The sequence below is a fragment of the Canis lupus genome, chromosome 11 (assembly GCF_048164855.1).
Source record: "Canis lupus baileyi chromosome 11, mCanLup2.hap1, whole genome shotgun sequence".
Classification (NCBI taxonomy): Eukaryota; Metazoa; Chordata; class Mammalia; order Carnivora; family Canidae; genus Canis; species Canis lupus.
Genome location: NC_132848.1, coordinates 4,738,701 through 4,751,809, shown reverse-complemented (window position 1 = coordinate 4,751,809; position 13,109 = coordinate 4,738,701). Strand labels below are relative to the sequence as shown.

The 13,109-nt window shown below is 40.2% G+C and overlaps 1 long non-coding RNA gene across 1 annotated transcript in view; it reads right to left on the bottom strand.

The window, feature by feature from the left end:
- Window positions 1-12,909, bottom strand: part of LOC140642440 (uncharacterized) — a 61,424-nt gene extending 48,515 nt beyond the window's left edge. Inside the window, exon 1 of the long non-coding RNA XR_012038862.1 lies at window positions 12,728-12,909. This is a non-coding gene — a long non-coding RNA (uncharacterized lncRNA). The remainder of the gene's footprint in view (window positions 1-12,727) is intronic.
- Window positions 12,910-13,109: the final 200 nt, after the last annotated feature.

The following is a 13,109-nucleotide window of genomic DNA, read 5'->3' as shown; positions in this document are numbered from 1 at the left end:
GGCATTTGAGATTTGTCTTTCAGAAAATCGTAGATTTTTGCACATGATGAAAAAGAAATTTATATTATTTCCATTTCTTAGAAAATGCTTGAAGAAATTCTATTTTTCATGAAGGTGACAACATCACAGCAGTAGACAAGGCTTATTTCAAGATTATTTTTAAAAATCTTTGATGTCCATACATTCTGATATATTCATAATAATTAATTTAGTGAATATTTATTAAGTACCCACTACATAGCAGAGCTTCTCTTAGACCTTGGGATATGGCAGAGAATAGTTAAGATAATTATTGCAATGAACTATGATGATGTGTAGAGCTTCTATCTTCAGCCAACAAAAAACCCCAGATGTGCTGCCAAACATTTCAAATGTTCTACTTAACCATAATGTCCCAACATTTTTCTTTCAGTCAAAGACACTGTATTTTTCTTTTTTAACAATTCAGAGACATCAACTTCCTTGAAGTTTCCAGAACAGAACATTTAATAGGAATGCATTTTTGGTGGCATCACAACTTACGTATTCAACATATATGCTGAGTACCTACTATATGCTATTCATTGTGGACGTAGCAGTATAGACCCGATCCCATTCCCTCTGGTAAACTGGGAAGGAAGAAAGTTAGGAATTATCTGCACTTGGAGACATCAGTCATTCCATCCAGTTTATGCTGAAGGAAAATGGTACATCTGCCAATTCGTCTAAGACCTCCTTCAAAATATTAAATGAAATATCTACATTTCTGGAGTAGATGATGTAGACAGAGGCATAAACCACAGACCAAGGCACAGACCACTTTCTCATATTTCTAAAGCATGGATTCCTTGAAGCCTTTCCAATTTATGTCACATCTCTACTTGGCAGTATAATAATAATAATAATAATAATAATAATAATAATAAACAACCAGAGAACTTTAGTTTTTATATTGGGACTAAGAATGAGCATATTTATAGGTTTGTCTGCCTACCACACCTTTCTCAAAATTCTTCTTTCCTGTAAACATATGGTTGAACAGGACCTACCATGATTCTATAAAATGATCCTACTCAATGGCTACAACCATTGAACTAAGGGGTAGACACCTGATCCAGACTGGACAAATAAATCTTTTCCATAGAAACATACAAATTTAAGAAAGAAATATCAGAATTACCTAATCAGAGTCTATTGTCTTTGATTTAAAAATATAGGGGCGCCTGAGTAGCTCAGTGGATGAGCATCTGCCTTCTGCTCAGGGCATGATCCCAGAGTCCTGGGATCGAGTCCTGCATCGGGCTCCCCACAGGGAGCCTGCTTCTCCCTCTGCCTGTGTCTCTGCCTCTCTCTCTGTGTCTCTCATGAATAATTAAATACAATCTTTAAAAAAATAAATTAAATATAAAAATATAAACGTAAATCAGAACCTATTTTTCCAATGATTAAAATCCCACCATGATTTGCCATTGCTATTAAAATACAACCAATACAAACCCATGTCTTTATGGCTCTCCAGGACAGCACCTGCCTACCTTCTTGACTATATTTTTTATCATTCTCCTCCTCATCCAACTCCACTGGTCCTTCTATCTCTGAAATATGGCATGCATTATTCTTTTCCTTTTCTGTAGTATCCTTACTACTACCTAATATTATATTATTTTGGCGTTTTTTGTTGTTGTTGTTGTTTGTTTTGTTTTGTTTTTTTACTTCTTATCTCCTTTCCCCTCAGTTAGAAGGCACTCTTCCAGTTGATTTGTCTGGCCAGTTCACTGCAATAGCTCCAAGGCTTAAATGGGTACCTGACACACTATGACAATCAATAATCAAGATCAGTAACTATTTGCTGAACAATTGATGGATTGAATTATCCTGTAAGATGTGACACTGGGGGACTGCTGTCATCTGTATTTTCTGTCAGCTGGACCTGAGAAGTAGGGGAAGGTACAGAAGGGAAATGAGGCAGATGTGCTGAGATTAGCTTTAGTGGGGAACTAAGTCCTGAGAGCACTGGAATCTCTGGTTCCAGTTCATTCCTTATGCTCATACACATTCCTCTTGTCTTCCCCCCAATTCTCACAAATTCCTATAATCAATTCCTTTTTTTTCCCCTGTAGCTACGTTGAGTAGGATTTGTTATATCTACTGAAAAAAAATATTTTTTCTTACACTGAAGTGTGATTTATGTATAATAAGATGCACAGATCTTAAGGATTCAGTTTGATAAGTTTTTACATTTGTAAGCATCAATGCAGTAACTACCGAAAACAGGATTGCCGGTTTGCAGCTTTAAGGTTCCCCAAGTAAACTGTCCGCTGTATGCAGAGGGCAAAGGGAGACCAAAGAAAAAGTCAGGTCATATCAGACAGGTAGGTGGCAGGTTAAATAAGTGAGAGGAATGAACTTACATATGAGGCTCATGTTGGGTGGTCACAGGATGAGTAGCTTCTTCACCTACCCTCCAGAATTTTAGAAGTTCACATTAAGGCTTTAACTGGGTTCAATCACATAAGCCCTCCAGGCGATCTCCACAATACGTCACTCTCTCAAGACTGTGTCCTTGGAATAATTCATTACGTGGGAATAGTTGCCAGAACATACAGTCCAAGGGCCAGAGGAGGGCGTGAGGAGCCTCTGATTGCTTTAGTCCAGGCCTTGGGTCAACAGACAGTCAGATCCTCTTTTTTTTTTTTAAAAAAATATATATATTTTATTTATTCATTTGCCAGTGAGAGAGCACAAGCAGGTGGAACAAGCAGAAGGAGAGGGAGAAGCAGGATCCCCACAGAGCAGGGAGCCTGGTGTGGGGCTGGATTCCAGGACTCTGGGATCATGACCTGAGCTGAAAGCAGATGCTTACCCAACTAAGCCACCCAGGCGCCCCTAGTCACATCCTCTCGATGACCTCCTCCAACAAAGACATATTAACTTGTGTCCCTTTTGGGCAAGTTCTCCATTTCCCACTCCGAGACAATCACCTTTGACTTCTTCTACCATAGATAAGGTTTTTCTGATCCTCTAATCAATATAAATGAAGTCATGCAGCATGTGTGACCATGTCTTGCATGGCCCATTCAGCATGATGCTTTTGACGTCCATATTTTTGCGCCACTGAGTTAAGTCTTCATTACGGTGCTTCCTTTTTATTGCCGAACAGTATTCCATGGTATGAATCAACATGACTTGCTTTTCCAAGAAAGAATTTTAAGTGCAGACATTGCCCACTGACTGAATGAAGGGAGGGTGGAAGGGTGATGATCCCTTGGCTGAGACCAGGAGAAGAACTGATATCCTGGTGGTGGCAGAGCAGTTGGTTATCCATCTTGTATCCAGGATTTTTAGGGGGCTTGGTGACAAATGTCAGAATATTGTAATATGTTGGCTACTTCATTCAGCCTTCATTAGAGGTTTTTCACAAAAGGGATGATGTGCAGTTTGAGGCGGCTCACATGAAGGCAGCTCAAGGACTGTAGTAGATATTGCTAACCTCTGCCTTTGACCAGCTGGGGATCAGATAATATTTTACCTTGCTTGAACTGCAAAAATCAGATCCTCCATTGCACTCTATTCTGAAATTAAAATAAAGAAACTCTGTTCTAGAAATCGGAATAAAATATCTGAGAGGTCCCAGAGAGCTTAAGATGCCCCTCCATAGCGCCAATACTACAGGGGTGGACACACTGATGACATTCTCTTGGTAAAGTATATTTAGCTAGAGTTGGAATTCAGTTAGGGGTTGAGGGCTCATTGCAGAACAAAGGCACAAACTTCCCTTTTCCAACCTATTGTTTTTCATTCATGAGAAATGACTGAGAAAGAAAGGGAGGGGAAGAGTCCTAAACACTGGTGTTTTAAGTAGAATTCAAGAACATAAGACCCCGTTCTGGCTACAGGTTACATTCAACACATTTCTTTCATTGGTTATTTAAAAATAGAATTCTCACAGATGAAATTGACAGATAATTGAACATTTTATGGAAGTTGTGTTCACAGAAAACCCAATAAAGCAAGCGAATATAGACACTGATGGAAAGTGAATTACAAAGGTGATTTAGGAGAGATCTTCCCAAATTCCAACCTCAACTGCAGCTCCCGAAGAACACTTATCACAGGAAACCCTCCCAGTCAGTGGATGGAATAATCAGGGAGTACACTTCACTTCCAAAGAACACAGTTAACAAATGCATGTCCAAGGTGTTTGCTCATCTTATAATTTACCTCATATCCCTTTCCATCAGGATATGTGAAGAATTAGCCGCCAATATACATTGCAACTTTTTCATTCTTTTAACTAGATATAAGTTTTATTATAATTAAATTGTTTTTCTTGGATATATCACATATTATAAAGAAGCAGGTAAATAAGTGATTGAGACTGAATAAAACAGGACAGGGCTGCACTCATAAAGCTTGGCCACAGAGAATTACCGCCTCAGCCATTCTATCAGAATTCAGGGCAAGTATGATTTTGGGCCAAAACCAGAGTTCACCTGGGAAAGCTGGGGAACTTTAAGCATGACACACTTGCAGTTGTGTGTAGAGAAGAACACTGAACATGTGCACTGGGACGCCCAGGGTGCACAGTACATTTCTATGTGTTAATACCAAGTAATACCAATTCCTTTTAAGAGCTTACATTGTACCTTTCATCCACTGGTGACAGTACGAATAGCTGTGTTCCTACGACGTTAACTTTGGCCATGGTTGATCAGCCTATGGATATACACCTGCCCCAAATTAGGTCAGTTGGATCCCTGCCTGGGATTTTTCAGACTGGTACTTTAGGGAAAAAAAAAAAAAAGAGATCCTAAAAAAAAAAAAAAGATCCTTTCTGGGTTGCTGAATTTATTCATGTTATGAAAAAATATAGGTGTGTAGGTGTGTTGGGGGCCATATTTTCCTATCATGTAAACCCATAGACCAGAAAAATGGTGGAAGCTGATCTTCAGAGAGAGAGAAATAAAGCAAATGGACAGAAATGAACATAGTAAGAAAAAGAAAGTGTCCAAATAGTCTCTCTTGTTCTAGTTGTTTTCTGGGGTCCAAGTAGTTCTTGATTGAAGTTCTGTGAAATAACCTAATATAAGGATTATATTGGGGCACCTGGGTGGCTCAGTGGTTGAGAGTCTGCCTTTGGCTCAGGTCGAGATCTCGGGGTCCTGAGATCAAGTCCCATGTCGGGCTCCTCGTAGGAAGCCTGCTTCTCCCTCTGCCTGTGTCTCTGCCTCTCTCTCATGAATAAATAAATAAAATCTTTAAAAAAATAAGGATTATATTGGGTGATGCTTGTAAATGAAAGTGTAAAGTTCCAAATTTTCAAATTGAGCTTTCTTCTCTTGAACCCCACATTGTTTAATATACATTAGAAACATGCTTAGTTGACTTTATGCTTCTTTTGGCAAGAATATAACTACTCAAGAAGCACTGTTTATGTCCCAAAACTTTTGGCAAAGGAAGTAAAAGCAAAACATCTGTAAGTTTCATCGTACCATTTTTTTCTTTGACATTTTCTAACTTGAGCTGTGCCTTCTGTGAGAAGTCTGTGAAGAGATATTTATAGTCATCATGATAGGATACATTATTTCTTAATGTTTATCAAAGAAAAATTACTCTGGACATCATAACATGGCAACAATGACAAGTACTGTCTACGGTAGCATCTCAAGCTACTGCACAGTTGCTGTAATAAATACTTTAATAAGTGGGCCTGAATCACTTGACAATAGTTTGTCCAAAAGATGGTTTTCAATGCAATAAAGACAAAATGAAAGAAAATTTGTTTAGAACCTGAATCCTATCCTTGGACCTCTTCGGAGACCCACGTTCCAGGCCCTTAGAGGATGTATTTTCCTTTCATTCCCCAAGCATTCATTTTAGATCCTTACTCCTTCCCAGCCCAGAAAGTGCCTTGGCTCTCCAGGCAGACAGAGTGGTCTCCCACTGATCTGGAATATTAGTAAGAACAGCGGTCTGTGGGATGAAGGAAAGCATTTGCCTTGTGAGTCATACTCTCCCTCCCTGTGCGCCGGATACACTGGAACCATGGGTTACCTCTGCCACCCCCAAGGCTGTGGCTTGGTTCCTTCTCGAGCTTTACTATGTTCCAAAGTTTCAGTTTTAAATGCATGGTTGCTCATTCCAGTCTAGGGTGTGGGGCAAAAAACAACTCCAGTTTTTCTGGTGTGACTCCACATACATCCAAGAGCAGTAATGATGGTCCCCTTCATTTCTGCCTTTCTTTTTCTCAGTTCATTTGCATTTAATCTAACACATAATGCATTATCACAGAGCATTAAAGCCAGCAAGCTCTTCCTGATTATCAGAGCCCTCTGTCATCTTTTTTAGACCACACGGCTGAGTTTCAGAGAGGTCAATGAATTTGTCCAAGGATACACAGTGAGCTAGCAGTGGAAGCGAGGTCTTGTGGCCCGGACTCCTGATTCTAAAATTGTTGCTTTCTTTTGACACCAGGTCTATTGCAGATAATGAAGGCAGAAGGATTTCCAAGTTTCTTTGTAATGTCAGAAATCAGCTGTGTAATATTTTTCTAGGCAGCAAGCTCTTACTCATTACTTTTTTTCCTGAAATGTTAAAGTAATTCTCATGAATTATTCTAAGCACATGGAAATCAGGCATCAAAGGAGAAAAGCAGGAATAATAGAACACAAAGCTGCAAGCAGGTGCCTGTCCTTTATACCAGAAATATTTATTTAATTTCCAGTTACTGGTCTGCAAGAAGACATCCAAAATGTCTCAACTTGTTACTATCCAATACGAAAACCTCCCTGCTGCTTCTGCTAGTCAACATTTCATTTCTTCTTGTAACCACCTCTGCATTTATTTAAAAAAAAAATCCTGGAGATAATCCTTGCCTTGATACTCACTTCTATGTGTTGTTACATCAAGCAAAAAGGTGTAGCCTGTCCCTGGAACATTATTTTCTTGCTTGTACACTTTTTATCATTTCTTTGGCTTGAGTTGAGGTATTGGGAATTTCAATCACTGTAACATGGGAGGTGAACACTACTGTCATGTTAAAAAAAAGATAGAAACACGAAGCCGATCCCTGAGGCTAGATTAGAAAGCCCCAAATGAGCAGAGTATTATACTGTCACCATGTTTTCAGGACCACACCATTTCTCCATCTTTCAAAAGTTAGACTTGGATACTTCCTATGTGCTCCAAAGGACCCTCATATTAATAAATAACACTGTCCTGATAAATTCCTGGTGTGAATCTGCTACATATTTCAATGCAAGATGCAAAATGACAAGCGAAGTTAAATACTTATGGAAGTGGAGCTGTTAGGTTTATCAAGTATAATTGGCTTTATCACCAACCTTAAGGATGGGAAGAGTTTGGAGTCAGCGAGGGCAGCTCCAGGACCTCTCTACAAATGTCCCCTGCTGGTGTCATCAGACAGTGAGGACTAGGCTAAAGGAATCTTAAGACCTGTCAACATGGCATTCTCATGTATATATGGTCATTTTCCATTTTAATGAAGTATTATTATTTCACAGGGTAACAACAAGTTATCACACTTCTTGCTAATAGGAATTGGTATAGCCTTTCCAAATTATTTTGGCATTTGCACGATCAATCTCAGCTTACCTCAAAACCGGGGAAATGCAAGCCTTCTTTGTATCAATTAATCTTTATGTTAATCTCTGAAAATAATCAATAGAAAGAAGGAGCAACCAGCAGCTATGATAGGGCAGACAAAAAGAGATGTGACTGAAGCAGCAGAAAAACTCTTTAAAAAAATAGGCTTATTTCTGACTTAAACGTTGCCAGAGAAGCAGATTCCTAGATGTATCTTGGGGCCTGCAGCTGCCAGGAATGTTTTCTGGGTGGTCACAGAGCTCATTAATCACTTCTCTGTGTGCACCAGCCTGGTGGCACATTGATGTGCAGAAGCCTGGAGGAGTGGGTAAACCTGGCAAATCTCATCATTTCATTGGATTGCCTAAATCCCTTCAAAGCCCAAACTCGTCTGCATGGCACATGAGGCATTTCCTGATGTAACTCTAAACTTCTCTTCCATTCCGTCTCCGACTATTCCCTTTGTCCTATCCTAAACTTTCTGTTATGCTTCTGTGCCTTTGTTCTAACATCCCACCTCCCCTTGCCAACCTGGGGAATGACACTCAGCTCAAGCTTCACTGGCCACAAGCAGTTGATTATTCCCTTGTTCTAGCCTGATTGTGGGAGTTTTGTAACTTGTTTACTATTATTAGGATCCTTTGCTATTGCAACCACTGTTTACTGGTGTGACGATTCCGTAAGCACAGGAACCAACTCATTCATGGTTTTATTTCAGCACATAGCAAGAAGCCGGTGCTTAATGAATGTCTGGTGAATAAAGGAGTAAATGATCCAGCCAAAGGATTGTCTGTCTACACTGTAACCAACAATGCCAAAGTTAATCATATTTCTGTTGTAGAATCAAACTGTCCACCAAATTTGGTGTTCTCAGTTCTAAGTTTCTAGAATTTAGGTTTGGAAATAAGATCAAGTCAGACCCAAAACTCCAGCTAAGCATGGAATTGGAAGAAAGGTTCCAAGCCAGAGACTGGCCTTTCCAGAGAGAGAGAGGAAAAAGAGAGAGAGAGAGAGAGAGGCAAGAAACAAATCTAAGTCACAACTGAAAATGGAGTAGCACACAGAGAATGGAAAGAAGATAGTCATGGACAACAAACGGTCCAAATTATGTTCAGGTCCCAAGTGCCTGACTATGCAGAGCCTGGTTACAGAAGACACTTTGAGCTAAGGAATAGAAAATTCAGTCATGGAGGGCAAAATAAGAATCCAGTCTATAAGTATCTCAGGACCAAGGAAGAAAATCCAAGAAGATCTAAGGAATAGGTCCACAAGAACGTCTCGTGCCAAGTCATTTCCTTGCTTGTCTCTACTTATATTTTTTTCTGCTGTGAACGAGCCCCAATCACAGAATTTCTAGGACTACCCATACCTACCGAGTGGGAGAGCGGGGTTGGATATTAAGCTGTGGAGTCAGACTGCCTGGGCTAAAAGCCTGAGTCCTTCAAGTTCTAGCTGGGAGGCATTAGTCAATTATTTCACCTCTATGAGCTGTACGATGGGGCTGAAATAACACCTCCTTCAAAGAACTCTTGGGAGGATTGAATGAGTGAGATCTCACGAAGAACTTAACTCAGAGACTGGAAGATTCAGAGTGGGGAACCAGGCAGTTAATTCCATGTTTAAGGAGGCTCAGGGCAAGAAACTCATATTTTACTTCTTTACGTAGAACTATAATGAGTTCTCTATTTGCTTTTATCAAATAATTATCACAATGTCCTTTAGAAGAAAAACAATCTTCCATCTAAAAATGATAGTCTTTTGAGTGGAAATAAAAACACAGAAATGTATAACCAATCTGAAACTTTACAAAAGCAGAATTTTAGTTCCTAGTTGATATGTTAATTTTAATGAAGGATTGGTTACACTTATTTTTTTAAGTCAGTTACTTAAAAAACATAACAATGTACAATATCACATAATTTTGTGTACATAGGCAATTAAGAGCTGGCCCCATCACTTTGCAGTCTCTTGGACCCCAGGCTGCTTGGAGCTTTTGTTCCTCCATCCCTAAAGTGAGCCATCATGGTCCTTAGAATTCAAGATAGAGGTCTGGTCATCACATATGCATTCCAAGGAGCAAAACAAGAAGGAGAAGGAGATACACTTCTCTAAGAATACATCCCAGAGGGATGCCTGGGTGGCTCAGGGGTTGAGCATCTGCCTTTGGCTCAGGTCATGATCCTGGAGTCCCAGGATCGAGTCCTGTATCAGGCTCCCCACAGGGAGCCTGCTTCCCTCTCTGCCTGTGTCTCTGCCTCTCTCTGTGTGTCTCTCATGAATGAAGGAATGAATAAATAAGTAAAAAAATAAAATCTTAAAAAACCATAATTACAACATTAATACTAATAACCACAATGATAATTGTAGTCCTGGTACTAATGGTAAGTACTACTATTTTTCTTGAGTGTAACAGTAGTGATTGAATCAACATTACTAATCATCAGGAAAATACAAATTAAAACCACAATGGGATATCACCTTACACCAGTCAGAATGACTAATATCAAAAAGACAAGAAATTATAAGTGTTGGCGAGGATGTGGAGAAAAGGGAACCCTCGTACACTGATGGTAGGAATGCAAATTGGCACTGCCACTGTGGAAACAGTATGGAGTTTCCTCAAATATTAAAAATGGAACCACCCTGTGATCCAGTAATTCTACTACTATTTACCCAAATAAGCAAAAAATGTGTATTTGAAAAGCTATGTGGACCGCCATGTTTACTGCAGTATTATGTACAATAGCCAAGATATAGAAGCAAACTAAGTGTCCCTGGAGAGATGAATGGATAAAAAGGATACGGTGCTTATATACACAATGGAATATTATGCAGCCATAACAAAGAATGAGATCTTGCCTTGTGTGCCAACATGGAGGGACCTACATGGTATAATGCTAAGTGAAGTAACAAGTCACCAAGGATAAATACCATATGATTCGACTTAAGTGTGGAATCTTAAAAAACAAAACAAACAAAATGGAAACAGACTCATACATACAGGGATTAAACTGGCAGTTCCCAAAGAAGAGGGGCATGGGGGGTGGGTGAAATAGATAAAGGGGATTCAGAGGAACACATTTCAGTTATAAAACAAGGAAGTCACAGGCATGAAAAGTACAGCATAGGGAACATAGTTACTACCTGTAATAACCTTGTGTGGTGACTCATGGTGGCTACACCTACCACGGTGAGCATTGAGTAAGGTAGAGAATTGCTGAGTCACCATGTCGTATACCTGCACGAACACAACACTGAATGTCAACTAGACCTCAGTAATAAGAAGGAGAAAAATAAGAGTGGCTGAGTGTCAGGAACTTGGTATACATCATGTTGTACCTCTACAAAACCTTTTAAATTAACTACTATCCACATTCTACAGCTGAGAAAGTTGAGGCCCAGATAAATTGTATCGCGTGCAAGTGGTAGAGCTGTTTACTCCAAAATCTGCTTCAAATTCTGTTGCTTTATTAGCACTTCACTCTCCTGGTTTAAACCGAGAGCACTACCCTCTTTGGACTTTTCTCTTTTTTTAAGATTTTATTTATTTATTTGACAAAGAAACACAGCATAAGCAGGGGGAGAGAGTGAGGGAGAAGCAGACTCCCCACTGCGCAGGGAGCCCGGTGCAGGACACACGCCCAGAACCCTGGGATCATGACCTGAGCTGAAGGTAGATGCTTAACCCACTGAGCCACCCGGGCGCCCCAGGCATCTTCATCTTCTTTTAAATGCAAACCCTCCCGAGAGATACTATCACTCAAGTCCCTCGCATACAGGTGAGCTTCATTTTTTACACCCCATTCATTCTGATCAGAGGAGCAAGAGAGGCATAAAAGCACTGACGAAGGAGAAAGGGTTGGAAGGGAGAGCGGAATGGCCTACGTTCCAGTTTCACAGTCTGGCCTGGAATTAACTTTCTCCAAATGATCTGGCTACACCTATAAAAAATATTGTTCTTTCCTCCTGTGCCAGCTTACTCGAAGTCCCACCAACTACTGCCTGACTTGTGTGTTCTCTTCATTGTCAGTCTACGCACACGCCACGTTCAGGCACGCATACACCTGACCTCTTTCCCACATTCACGGCGAAATAAAACCAACAGGCCAAGAAAGACTTTGCTTCTCTGCTATCGAATCTTCACTCCTTTCTGCAGCCTCACTTTTCCTCTCCTCTGCTTCCCTTCAGTTCGGGACATGAACCCTCCATTTGTGTCATACCTCCCCCATCTCACACATTTTTTCTAGAACCTCAGGCTATTTCTTGTGTTTTGACTTCTTGGTCTTTTCATTTCTTTCTATTACACCCTTCCCACCATCATTTAAACATATTCACTTTCATCTTGAAAAGAAATCACCATCTTTGGACTCTCCTTCCCTTTTGATCATTGTATTTTTCCCTTCCTTTACAAAGCCTTAAAAAATTGCCGGTGTCACTGATCACTTACCTGCCTTTCCTCATCTCACCTCAATCTGTGCTTCTCTCCCTCTCCTTCATCATGAAGCCAATGGGCATTTTTCTGTTTTCCTGTTATTCGACCCCTTCCTGGGCTTCTGTATCACCAGACCTCCTCCATTCTCTTTACCTCTGGAACTAATTCCCCTGAATGTCCTTTGCTATATCACTGCCTATTATTTGGCTTTTAATCTCGGCATTCAAGGCTTTGAATTTGTTCCTTTCCTCATTTTACTTTATATTTTCTCCCTCATGACTTCATCCGTGCCCATATCTTTAAATGCTCTCAAGTGAGCATCTCCATTCGAAACTTCCCTCTGAGCTCCATCACACGTAAGAAACTGCCAACTCAGCATCTCCAGCTGGAAGTCTCAAGTTAACCACAAGTTTAACCAACGTAACCATATCCATCACTGAACTCACGGTCTCTTTCCTCAGACCCAGTCTTCACCAGTGTTCTCTTGCTTCATAAATGACATTATAATCTAACCAGTTGTGCAAAGTAGAAACTCAGAAGTTATTTTCCTTCAAGAAAAGAGAACAACGGGTCTGTGTGGCCTGACTTCCTATCAACATCAGGTGACTTTGGCACATTGTGGAGGCAGCGCCTAAGATGGCCATCAACGATCCTGCCCATGGTAGCCATTCTCTTGTGAACCCCTGCCTCTTGAGACTGGGTTGGACTTACTGATTCACTTCCAATCAATAGATTGGGGCAGAAGTAATGAGATGTCCTTCCAAGATTAAGTTACGAAAACACTGGCTTACATCTTAGATCTCTCTCTCTCTCAACACTTGTACTGAGAAAAGCAAGCAGCCCTATCAGGAGGTTATTCAGAGAGCCCTGTAGAGAGGCTCACACATGGAGGAACTGAAAGCTTCAGTTGCAAATGGAATGTGAGCAACGAACAACAACATCCCAGGATTGTTTTAATCTGTGTTTCCCTGTTGACATACAAACTGGAGCATCTTTTCATATGCTTATTCATGTGCTCTGTATCTTTTTGTTGAGGTGTCTATTTGGGTCTTTTGGTCCATTTTTAACTCTTGAATATATTATAGAGTTATAT